The sequence below is a fragment of the Hylobates moloch genome, unplaced genomic scaffold (genome assembly GCF_009828535.3).
Source record: "Hylobates moloch isolate HMO894 unplaced genomic scaffold, HMol_V3 SCAFFOLD_8, whole genome shotgun sequence".
NCBI classification, from domain to species: Eukaryota; Metazoa; Chordata; class Mammalia; order Primates; family Hylobatidae; genus Hylobates; species Hylobates moloch.
The window spans coordinates 96,770,518-96,783,375 of NW_026652283.1; the positions used below are offsets into that span (position 1 = coordinate 96,770,518).

Sequence of the window (12,858 nt, forward strand, 5' to 3'; positions counted from 1 at the left end):
TTGGAAGGCCAAGGTGGGCGGATCACTTGAGGTGGAGTTCAAGACCAGCCTGACCAACATGGCAAAACACCATCTCTACTAAAAATTCAAAAATTAGCTGGGCATGGTGGCACGTGCCTGTAATCCCAGGTACTCAGGAGACTGAGGCAGGAGAATCGCTTGAACCAGGGAGGGCAGAGGTTGCAGTGAGCCCAGATCGTGCCACTGCACTCCAGCCTGGGCCACAGAGCAAGACTTGGTCTCAAAAAGAACAACAACAACAACAAGAACAAAATTTGCCTACAACAGAAGTATTCTTATTTTTTTATTATGCAATTATTTTATTAACTATGAGAGAAGGAAATGAATTGAGTATTTTTAAAAAATTGTTTTTGAGATGAGGTCTCTCTGTCGCCCAGGCTGGAGTGCAGTGGCACCATCATTATAAACGATGTCTTGTTTATAAATTTGGGCAAATTATTTCTCTATTAGCCAGGACACACTTGAGAAGTATTTTTTTCTGGTAGTAATTTGAAGTGCTACGTTATCCCATTCTTGTCTCTTTTGCATATGTAAACTGCTGCTGATGTCCATGGATACAGCTTGTTGCCCTCCCAGACGGGGCGGCCGGGCAGAGGTGCTCCCCACATCACAGACAGGGTGGCTGGGCAGAGGCGCTCCTCACATCCCAGAGACGGGGCGGCCGGGCAGAGACGCTCCCAACATCCCAGACAGGGCGGCCGGGCAGAGACGCTCCCCACATCGCAGACAGGGTGGCTGGGCAGAGGCGCTCCCAACATCCCAGACAGGGCGGCCGGGCAGAGACGCTCCCCATATCGCAGACGGGGTGGCTGGGCAGAGGCGCTCCTCACATCCCAGAGACAGGGCGGCCGGGCAGAGGCGCTCCTCACATCCCAGATGACGGGCAGCTGGGCAGAGGCGCTCCTCACTTCCCAGACGGGGCGGCCGGGCAGAGGCGCTCCTCACTTCCCAGACGGGGCGGCCCGGCAGAGGCGCTCCTCACTTCCCAGACGGGGCAGCCGGGCAGAGGCGCTCCTCACTTCCCAGACGGGGCAGCCCAGCAGAGGCGCTCCTCACATCCCAGATGATGGGCGGCCAGGCAGAGGCGCTTCTCATCTCCCAGACGGGGCGGCCGGGCAGAGGCGCTCCGCACCTCCCAGACTGGGCGGCCAGGCAGTGGTGCTCCTCACATCCCAGACGATGGGCGGCCAGGCAGAGGCGCACCTCATTCCCCAGATGGGGCGGCGGGGCAGAGGGGCTCCTCACATCCCAGACGATGGGCGGCCAGGCAGAGACGCTCCTCACTTCCTAGACAGGGCGGCGGCCGGGCAGAGGCACTCCTCACCTCCCAGATGGGGCGGCCGGGCAGAGGTGCTCCTCACATCCCAGACGATGGGTGGCCAGGCAGAGACGCTCCCCATCTCCCAGACGGGGTGGCGGCCGGGCAGAGGCTGCAATCCTAGCACCCTGGGAGGCCAAGGCAGGCGGCTGGGAGGCAGAGGCTGCAGCGAGCCGAGACCACGCCACCGCACTCCAGCCCGGGCAACACCGAGCGCCTAGTGAGTGAGACTCCGTCTGCGATCCCAGCACCTCGGGAGGCCGAGGCGGGCAGATCACTGGAGGTCAGGAGTTGGAGACCAGCCTGGCCAACATGGCAAAACCCCGCCTCCACCCAAAATAGAAAAACCAGCCAGGCGTGGTGGTGCGTGCCCGCAATCCCAGCCACCCGGCAGGCCGAGGCAGGAGAATCACGGGAGCCCGAGGCAGGGAAGCTGCAGCGAGCCGAGACCATGCCACTACACTCCAGCCTGGGCAACAGAGGGAGAGCATCCCGGAAGGAAGGAAGGAAGGAAGGAAGGAAGGAAGGAAGGAAGGAAAGGAGGGAAGGAGGGAGGGAGGGAAGGAGGGAGGGAGGGAAGGAGGGAGGGAGGGAGGGAGGGAAGGAGGGAAGGAGGGAAGCAGTATTCTTATTAATATATGCTTTATTAGCTTTCCTTCCTTCCTTGTCTCCCTTACACACTGTCTCACTTTGGTCTTGAATAAACTATTTGCCCCCAAATCCTTGCTTCACGGTCTGCTTTGGAGAAATACAAACTAAGAGAACCTCATTCCTTATGTATCTGACAGTACTCAAAGGGTATCACTTTTACCTCCAAAAAATCAAGGTGAAATTAGGGGACATTAAGTTTATTTTGGTAAATGAAGACCATGAAGCTGGAAGGTGTCCTAAATTCCAATGGTCTGAAACTTTCTAAGTTGGGTATTTTTAGCACCAGTTTTTAAAACCCTCAGTGCAAGTAAGCAGCGAATCATTTCATGTCACTACAAAGATAAAACTCTTTCTGGACACTGGCAGGAAAAGAAAAGACAAGAACCCACTTCATTTCTCTAAAGGGTTGAAGATATTTCCCCCTAGGCCAGCAAGAGCTTTTAAATTATTGTGCCCTAAAAATAGTATTCTTACCTGAATGGGTTATAAAAACTGAAATGATGGGTTATTTTCATCCACCTCCAGAGCAGCTGCTCAGGAACTCCGAATGTGAGAGGAGATTATGCAATGACTTGGTACTGTCTTTGCCTTGCCAAAGCAAATCATTGTTCTCCTGTGACTAGCTTTTGAGGTAATGCAATAGGACATTTCAGGACCTAAGTCAGGAGGGAAACAAATGGGTGAAGAGTGGGAAAGACAAAGAGAGGATTTGAAGGTCTGGAAGGATGTAAAATGAACAAGTCTAGATAGCTAATGTATAATGTGAGGATATAGTTAATAAAATTGTGTTGTATTAGGAATTTTTGTTAAACAAGTAGATTTTGGCAGCTCTTGTTACAAAACAGAAGTATCTGTGAGATGACAGATATGTTAATCTGCTTCACTGAAGTAACCATTTTACTATTAATATATGTATCCCATAACATCATGCTGTAAACTTCAAATATGCACAGTAAAATTAATTCAGGCCGGTTGCAGTGGGATTAAGCCTGTAATCCCAGCACTTTGGGAGGCTGAGGCAGGCGGATCCCTTGAAGCCAGAAGTTTGAGACCAGCCTGGGCAACACAGAGAGATCCCCATCTCTACAGAAAGAAAAAAAAATTAGCCGGCAGTGGTGGCATGCAACTGTGGCCCCAGCTATTCAAGGAGGCTGAGGTGGGAGAATCACTTGAACCCGAGAGGCAGAGGTTACCGTGAGCAGCGACTGCGCCACTGCACTCCAGCCTGGGCCACAGAGAGAGACTCTGTCTAAAAAACAAAACAAAAACAAACAAGCACACACAAAAACTGATAAAATGGTGACTTTCTTTTTCTAAACACAATAGGTGGCCAGGCAGCTCACTCGGGGGCAGCTGGAAGCAGTGGAGGGGCGACCTGGTGGGGAGGCAGCGGTCGCACAGCCCTAAGCCCCGACGAGAGTGCTTGGGGCTCGTCCCTTGAGGCTGCCTCCAGCGCCAGCGAAGGCCTTGGCAAAGGCTGACCCCGACGAGACATGGACGGGACAGAGAACGGCCATTCTGGCCTGAGCCGGGGAACTGTGTGTGGAGACCATTGCAAAAGATGCCTGCTGCTGTGCTCAACAGGGAAACAGCAAAACCCGCCAGAGGAGAGACTGGGATAATGCAATAGAAGCTGTGGATGAATCTGCTTTTCTGGAAGGTACTTCAGGTCAATTGCTCAGCGGCGCAGGTTCCTGGCCTTCGTCTGCGTCCTTCAGCTCGCCCCTCTCTGCAGGCTTCAGCGTTGAAGAACAGTCTTGGCACTCGCATACATACTCTTCCTGTTCCACCCTCACTCACACCGGGATAAGCCTCAATCTCAACCGTTGGCTTTTCCCTACAAGATCTTCCACGTGTGTCCGTCTTCCAGTTAGGCCTGGATGCAGCCGCTGCTGCTTGGAGCAGAGATGAAGAAAGTGTTCTGCTTAAGTGGCTTACTGCATGATGAGGACCAGAAAAAGGTCTTTGATCAGAAAAGGAGGGGAAGAGGAGGGAGGGGAGGGGAGGGGAGGGGAGGGGAGGGGGAGTTACATGGTAACATATGAACACAAAGAAGGAAACAACAGACACTGGGGTCTACTTGATGGGGGCATGGAGGGAGAAAAGATAACTATTGGGTACTGGGCTTAATACCTGAATGACGAAATGATCTGCACAACAAACCCCCATGACACATGTTTACCTATGTAACAAACCTTCATGTGTACCCTCAAACAAAAGTTAAAAAAAAAAAAAAAGAAAATCTGGAAGGAACTAGGGCTTTGTGGGGCCCTAAGAATAGGGCCTCCAGGATTGTCCCAGTTTATGCCTGTCATCCCAGTGTAGCTATTAATAACCTCCTCTTTCACTCTCAAAAGTGCCTTGGTTTGGAATAAATTATGTGGTCACTCAACCAGTTTAAGGAGGCAATTGACTTGCTTAGCACTGTCTTTATGTCTTCCTATGGGGTGGCTTTTACTGTCCATTGTTTGCCCAACTCTGAGCACATCCAGCTATCACTCAACCTTCTATTCCTGGTGTCTTGCAAATGATGGGTATATAAATGTGTTGGTTGAAGGAATGAAAGAATGGGAAGAGGCATTACTTGATGGTAATGAGGACCTGGAATCATAGAGTTAATTTGGGAAGAGATCTTCAAACTCATCTGTTTGTAGGTGTGGAAACTCAGTCTCAGAAATGTGAAGTAGCTTGCTCAAGGCCATATTGTTAGTGGCAAATCCAGGGCTTAATGTTTCAAAACTATTACTACTCAGAAAGTGGTCCCTGGATGAGTAGTTCCAGAAGTACCTGGTGGTTTGTTAGAAAGGTGGAATCTCAGGTCCCACCCCAAGAACTATGTCAGTGTCTATGAAGGATCCGATATTTTATCTTAATTCCAGGTTAATAAGTTAGCCTGTTACTGTTTCATGGATGCTGACAGAGCACACGAGCCCTGGGTCAGAGATAAAGGATTTTATTACTCACATCACAACTGGCATCATGAGCATAACGTTGTTTTTCATCAGTTCCCCATGTCTCCCAGGTCTCATAGGGGAGATGTGGCGAGGCCCAGATGATGCTGGGTTTGTGCCACAGCTGAGACACACTGAGATTAGGGAATTCACTGTTTTTATATTGAGCAGTAAGCAAGCCTGCTCTTTGTTTTTTGTTTAGGGTGGAGGGTGCTGGGGAGGGAAATTAATTCATTCCATGAAGTTACTCTCTGCAAGAACAACCCTAAGAATTGATCCTGGTAATAAGCAGCCAGAGTCTTGCATTCTCATCATACAGAGCAAGGACATGTAGGGGCATTCAGGGTCCATGGTGCACTGCCTCTCCCAAGAACCTACGGAATCAAAATCTGCATTTTTCTTTTTCTTTTTTTTTGAGACGGAGTTTCGCTCTTGTTGCCCAGGCTGGAGTGCGGTGGCGCGATCTCGGCTCACTGAAACCTCCGCCTCCTGGGTTCAAGCAATTCTCCTGCCTCAGCCTCACAAGTAGCTGGGATTACAGGCATGTGCCACCATGCCCAGCTAATTTTGTATTTTTAGTAGAGATGGGGTTTCTCCATGTTGGTCAGGTTGGTCTCAAACTCCCAACCTCAGGTGATCTGCCTGCCTCGGCCTCCCAAAGTGCTGGGATTACAGGTGTGAGCCACCACGCCTGGCCAAAATCTGCATTTTAAACAAGATCCCTTAGTGATTTGTTTGTACATTAAAGTGTGAGAAGTGCTGTTCTAGACTGCATGTCCAGGGCATCTGCTGTTTACAAATTAAGCCATTCATATATATGGAATCAACCTAGGACTCATATCATTACCACATGATATGGTTTAACTGTATCCCCATCCAAATCTCATCTTGAATTGTAGCTCCCATAATTCCCACATGTTGTGGGAGGGACCTGGTGGGAGATAATTGAATCATGGGGGTGGTTTCCCCAATACTGTTCTCGTGGTAATAAATAAATCTGATGAGATCTGATGGTTTTATAAGGGGTTTCCCTTTAGCTTGGCTCTCATTCTGTCTTGCCTGCTGCCTTTTGCCTTCTGCCATGATTGTAAGGCCTTCCCAGCCATGTGGAACTGTGAGTCCATTAAAACTTTTTCTTCATAAATTACCCAGTCTTGGATATGTCTTTATCAGCAGTGTGAAAGTGGACTAATACACCAGAATTCGTGTTGTGGGAAGTCAGGGACCCCGAATGGAAGGACTGGCTGGAGCCGTGGCAGAGGAACACAAATTGTGAAGATTTCATGGACGTATATCAGTCCCCCAAATTAATACTTTTATAATTTCTTACGCCTGTCTTTATTGCAATCTCTGAACATAAATTGTGACGATTTCATGGACATTTATCGCTTCCCTAATATTACTCTTATAATTTCTTATGTCTGTCTTTACTTTAATCTCTTAATCCCATTATCTTCCTTAAGCTGAGAATGTACGTCACCTCAGGACCACTACTGTATAAATTGATTGTAAAACATGTGTGTTTGAACAATATGAAATCAGTGCAACTTGGAGGGAACAAGGGAAGATAACCAAAAGGTCTGACTGCCTGTGGGGTCAGGCAGAATAGAGCCATATTTTTCTTCTTGCAGACAGCCTATAAACAGACATGCAAGTAGGAGAGATATCACTGAATTCTTTTCCCAGCAAGGAATACCCTGGGGAAGGAATGCATTCCTGGGGGGAGGCCTATAAATAGTCACTCTGGAAGTGTCTGTCTTATGTGGTTGAGATAAGGACTGAAATATGCCCTGGTCTCCTGTAGTACCCTCAGGCTTACTAGGATTGGGAAATTCCAGCCTGGTAAATTTTGGTCAGACCAGTTCTCTGCTCTCGAACCCTGTTTTCTGTTGTTTATCAAGGCTGGGTGTGGTGGATCACGCCTGTAATCCCAGCACTTTGGGAGGCCGAGGCGGGCAGATCACAAGGTCAGGAGATCGAGACCATCCTGGCTAACACAGTGAAACCCCACCTCTGCTAATAATACAAAAAATTAGCCGGGTGTGGCGGCGGGCCCCTGTAGTCCCAGCTACTCGGGAGGCTGAGGCAGGAGAATGGCGTGAACCCAGGAGGCGGAGGTTGCAGTGAGCCAAGATCGTGCCACTCCAGCCTGGGTGACAGAGCAAGACTCTGTCTCAAAAAAAAACAAAAACAGATGTTTATCAAGACAATGTGTGCACAGCGGGACATAGACCCTCATCAGCAATCCTAATTTTGCCCTTTGCCCTGTGATCTTTATTGCCCTTTGAAGCACGTGGTCTTTGTGACCTACTCCCTGTTCATACACCCCCTCCCCTTTTAAAATCCCTAATAAAAACTTGCTGGTTTTGTGGCTCAAGGGACATCATGGACCTACTGATATGTGATGTCATCCCTAGTGGCCCAGCTGTAAAATTCCTCTCTTTGTACTCTTTCTCTTTCTCAGACCGGCCAACACTTAGGGAAAATAGAAAGAACCTATGTTGAAATACTGGGGGTGGGTTTCCCCGATAAATTTGCATCTCTTCCTCTCATACCCCTATTCATTTTCACTGGCCCTGACTTTACAGTATAACAATGCTGGGGAAGGGAGAGGGGAAAAGAGCCAAGAGTAGAGAAGAAAAATAGGAGCTCATACAGTAAGTTCCAAACAGGGAATTATTTTTCTCATATAACAAATCCAGAGGTAGTAGTTCAAGACTAATATGCTAAATCCACAATGTCATTAGCAATCCATATTGTTTTCATTTTTGTGCTTTTTCATCCTTAGCATTTGGCTTTCATCCTCATGATTACAAAATAACTACTGCACCTCCAGCCATCACGCCTTTATTCAAAGCAGAAAGGCAGAAGAGAAAAATCCATGTCAGATGAGCAGTCCCTTTCTATTATTAAAATAATGATTTTGCTGAAGCCCCATCCAGTGGACTTTTGTGCAAATCCCATTGTCCAGGAATGGGTCACATAGCCCACACCAAGCTATAAGGGAGACTGGGAGACTATATATATATATATATATATATATATTTTTTTTTTTTTTTGAGATGGAGTCTCGCTCTGTCGCCCAGGCTGGAGTGCAGTAGCGCGATCATGGCTCACTGCAAGCTCCGCCTCCCGGGTTCACGCCATTCTCCTGTCTCAGCCTCCGGAGTAGCTGGGACTACAGGCGCCCGCCACAGCGCCCGGCTAATTTTTTGTATTTTTTTAGTAGAGACGGGGTTTCACCGTGGTCTTGATCTCCTGACCTCGTGATCCGCCCACCTCGGCCTCCCAAAGTGCTAGGATTACAGGCGTGAGCCACCACACCCAGCCGAGACTATATATTTTATGTGGCCCGTTGCCCCTGAAATAAAGTTGCAGCTGGCTTGGAAAGGAAGATAAGAATGGTGGATATTAGATAGACAATTAGTAGCTCATGCCATAGAGCTCACCCAAGCACACTGGGAATGGGGAGGGAGCAAGGGAATGTCTGGTCCCAAAGTTTATCATAAGGAGTAAAAAGGGCCATTGGCCTTGGCCTTGCAGTCACAAAGGGCCTCAGATATAGTCTTTTGGCTTTATATATATTCAATCATTGCATCTTGTATATACATTAAAACTATAAATGTATTTGAAGTAAATACTTATAATATACAGTGCATTTAAAATAATTCTCTTTTGGCTTTTTGTTGTTGTTGTTGTTGAGACGAAGTCTCACTCTTGTCCCCCAGGCTGGAGTGCAATGGCTCAATCTCAGCTCACTGCAACTTCCACTTCCCGGGTTCAAGCGATTCTCCTGCCTCAGCCTCCTGAGTAGCTGGGATTACAGATGCCTGCCACCACACTCGGCTAATTTTTGTATTTTTAGTAGAGATGGGGTTTCCCATGTTGGCCAGGCTGGTCTCGAACTCTTGACCTCAGGTGATCCACCCGCCTCGGCCTCCCAAAGTGCTGGGATTACAGGTGTGAGCCACCACACCCAGCCTTTTTTATTTTTTATTTTTTTTTGAGATGGAGTCTCGCTCTGTTACCCAGGCTGGAGGGCAATGGTGTCATCTTGGCCCACTACCCTCCACCTCCTGTGTTCAAGCAATTCTCCCGAGTAGCTGGGACTACAGGCGTGCACCACCACACCCAACTAAGTTTTGTATTTTTAGTAGAGATGGAGTTTCACCATTTTGGCCAGGCTGGTCTCAAACGGATCTTACATTGATCTGCCCACCTTGATCTCACATTGATCTGCCTACAGGCGTGAGCCGCTGTACCCAGCCTCTTTTGGCTTTTCTTTACAAAAAAAACAAAAAAACAAAAACAAAAAAACCATCCAGGAGTTTAAAATATAGTAGTAACCTATGTCTCTCTTATTATGTGGCCCTTTTGCAATGGCATAACTAGTAAGAATGGGCAGTTGATGGAGTCCCACATATATCAAAAAGAATTATCCTCTGCAATCTGGAAAAGTCTATTGGGCTAAGTAGGAGCAAAGCAAAGCAAGAGACATTTGGTGTTGTAGTTTTGTCTTTTTCCATGGGTGGTAGAAGGTGGATATCTTGGGTCTGGGAGCCATCTCGATGGCCTTATGTCCTACCCAAGGCACTTCTCAAGGCAGGGCAAAAATAAAATTCCTGTCTCAGTGTAACCAAAGTCTGTTCTCTTAAGCAGACCAGTAGACTGAATTCTGAGTCAAGATCATGATGCCCAGAGTGGCTACTTTCCCCTGTTTCTCATTCCTCCCTCTTTCTTAACGCACTCCTTGAAGGAATTTCAGTCAGTATGCATGTAGGGCAGACGCTGTGAAAGGGAAAGTTGCTATAGTAGGTTCAGTTAGAGCAAGTTGTAGCATTGAACTTTAGCTAGTGAGCACTTACTCCAAATCCAGGCACCCAAAGCACCCCTAGCCCATGGTTCCCCATGCAGTACTCTGGCTGCATTACCTGCTTCTCCCTGATTGTTAGAGAAAATGCCAATAATGTTGGGAATGATGCCTTAAGTCCTTCTACTCAAAATGTGATCCACAGACCAGCATTATCTGGGAGCTTGTTAGTCCCAACCTCTGATATTCTGAACCAGTATCTGCATTTTAACAAGATCCCTGGTGATTCGTGTGCACACTCAAGTTTGAGAAGTTCAGCCTTAGCTGTGTTTGAGCCAAACTGTGTTTGAAGTTTGAGAAGCTCAGCCTAACAATGTGGTCTTTAAATCACATATCTAACTCTTTGCTCATGGAGCCACCTTATGATTGTAATTTGGTAGCTGCAGCAGAAATGCCTACCTCAACATCCTTTCATTCCCTTCTTAATAATAGAACCTCCACTTTATTTGGGGTAACAATGTGCCTGGCTAAAAGACTACATTTCCCAACTGCCCTTGTAGCTAGATGGGGCTATAAGACTAGATCTTCATCAATGAAGTGTAAGTGGAAATATTTATGGGACTAATGGAAAGTCTCTTGAAACTCAGGGGATATATCCTTCTTTCTTCTTTCCTCCTTATTGCTGCCTGGGACATGGACATCATGAGTGACTTCTAGCAGTCATCTTGGACCATGGAGTGACCTTGAGAAAGGAAGTTACAGGTTGAGGATGACAGAGCAGAAGAATAAAAGCTTATATTTCAGATGACACATTGAAATTACTATATCGGTTTGGACTTGCATATGCCCAGAATTCCTTTATGGGAAAGAGAAATGTCTGTCTTGTTTAAACCACCATAATTTGGCTTTTCTGTTTCTATAACTGTTATTTGTGTGTCTAGAACTTACTGGCAAAAATAATGCAGATGTTCAGCTCCTCAGCAAGGCGTCTCCTCGTAAATCAATAAAATATAATTCTAGTTTATACATCAGCCTCTCTGAACTCCACTAATGTGAATCTGTCCCTGAGAGATGACCTGGTGACTAAGTGCTGGGGGGAAGGCAATAAGGGTGCCGGCTGGGGAGGAACACTTGGTGGCCAGCTGGTCCCTCTCAGGCAGCACACCTTCTTGCTTTTCATTTTCTTCTAACCTTAATGTGTACAATTAGCAAGAGATAGAGGGAGAACAAAACGCCTACCTAATTTCAGACTGAATAATCTGAATAATCCATTGTTCAATCTCTAAGAATCAACTTATTTATAAACTATTTCCTGAGTTAGGAAGTTAAGTGGTCTTTGTTGATGGTATGTCTTTGAATGTTCTAAGTAGAACATTCTTCTCTTTTGAAGGCTTTTGTTCTATTCTTATTATTAAGCATGCAGAATTTCACTGTAATTCTGACATCTTAAATCACTTCCCACACTACAGGGATGAGTGTTAATAATTAATATTTGTATTATGCTATCTTACGAAGCCCTTTCGAATACTCAGTTTACTTAATCCTCAACAGCCCCGTGAGTAGGTATTCAACCCATTCATCTATAGATGAGGAAACTAAGACCGGAGAGATTAAGTAATGTACCCAAAGATACACAGCTCAGAAGTAGCATTCTTCCAGTCTCCTTGCTACCATGCCACACTGCTCTAATTCTATGCAGAGACTCACATTATGAGGCCAGAGTATACATGGATGGGACATACTGGAGATGTGGCACATACAAACTTTTTCAATCACACCATGTAGACATTGCATATTTACACATGCAACTGTTTATTTATGGCTGCAATTTACACACTGGCTGCAAGCTGGTTTAGTTTTTCTTTTCTGAAGAGCTAGAAGGCACAAGAGATTATCCACATTACCCCCGCATCCCTCAGACTCCAAAGCCTAGAGAAGTGAAATGATTTATCCAAGATCTTAATTAGGTACAAGTCCTAGACTGTACATCCCAAGTCCCTTAACTCCATGAGAATGAATGTTCCTTCTAAAACATCATCATGATTCTCAGTAAATTCTGAGTAGATCATGGATATCGCAGCAATGTTTTGGCCAAAATGAAAAAGTACCCCTGGCTTGATAGTTGTATCAAGATACAATCCTGGTCCCTAGTTAAATCTGGCCCTGACTTCCAGTCATTAACACCAAAATGAATCATTGGCTTTTCCGGGACCTGCACTTTAGCATAGGAATTAGTTCACTTAGAAGCCACAGCCTGCACAGCAGCTCTTGTCTTAAAACAGCACATAATTATCTTTGAAATACTTTGGATTTTTTGTTTCGTTTCATTTTTGAGACAGTGTCTCACTCTGTCACCCAGGAGTGCAGTGGTACAATCTTGGCTCGTTGCAGCCTCAACCTCCTGGGCTCAAGCCATCCTCCCACCTCAGCCTCCTAAGTAGTTGGGATTACAGGCATGCACCACCGCAGCTGGCTATTTTTTGTACTTTTTGTAGAAATGGGGTTTCACCACATTGCTCAGGCTAATCTCGAACTCCTGGACTCAAGCGATCTGCCTGCCTCAGCCTCCCAAAGTGCTAGCATTACAGGCATAAGCCATCGTGCTTGGACAATACTTTGAATATATATTTGAAAAGAGCCTGAAATCAATCACAAGGTAGCTTAAGACATAAATATTACTCTGTGGAGCTACAGACACGAAATTGGCCTTCTATGTAAGCTCTAAACCATCAACTTGTCTTCTGATGTAGGAAGAGCTAGCTGTTCTTTTGAGCACCAGATGAAGTAGTTATGACTTCATGTTGTAGTTACAGTTAGACTTCATGTTGTATGAAAAACTCCATATATGTATATACTAAAAGCATATTCAATATGGTCAAGATGTCCCCACCACAAGAGATAGGTGAGCAGTAATGTGCTGGTAGGCTGACTCCCTGAAATAAAGTATCCTGATTTGCAGTGTTTGCTGATATCCATGGTGTAAATTTCCCCTATGGCCAGATTGAAGCTCCCAGCATAATGTAAGTGAACATAGCATTGAGAAGAGATGCACTCTTTAGCTCCAGCACTTTACTGAGAGTCCAGAACTGAGACTGACTTAGGAGTCT

The 12,858-nt window shown here is 46.3% G+C and overlaps 1 pseudogene; it reads left to right on the forward strand.

The window, feature by feature from the left end:
- The first annotated feature begins 869 nt into the window (after positions 1-869).
- Positions 870-3,901, forward strand: LOC131384056 (uncharacterized; annotated as a pseudogene).
- Positions 3,902-12,858: the final 8,957 nt, after the last annotated feature.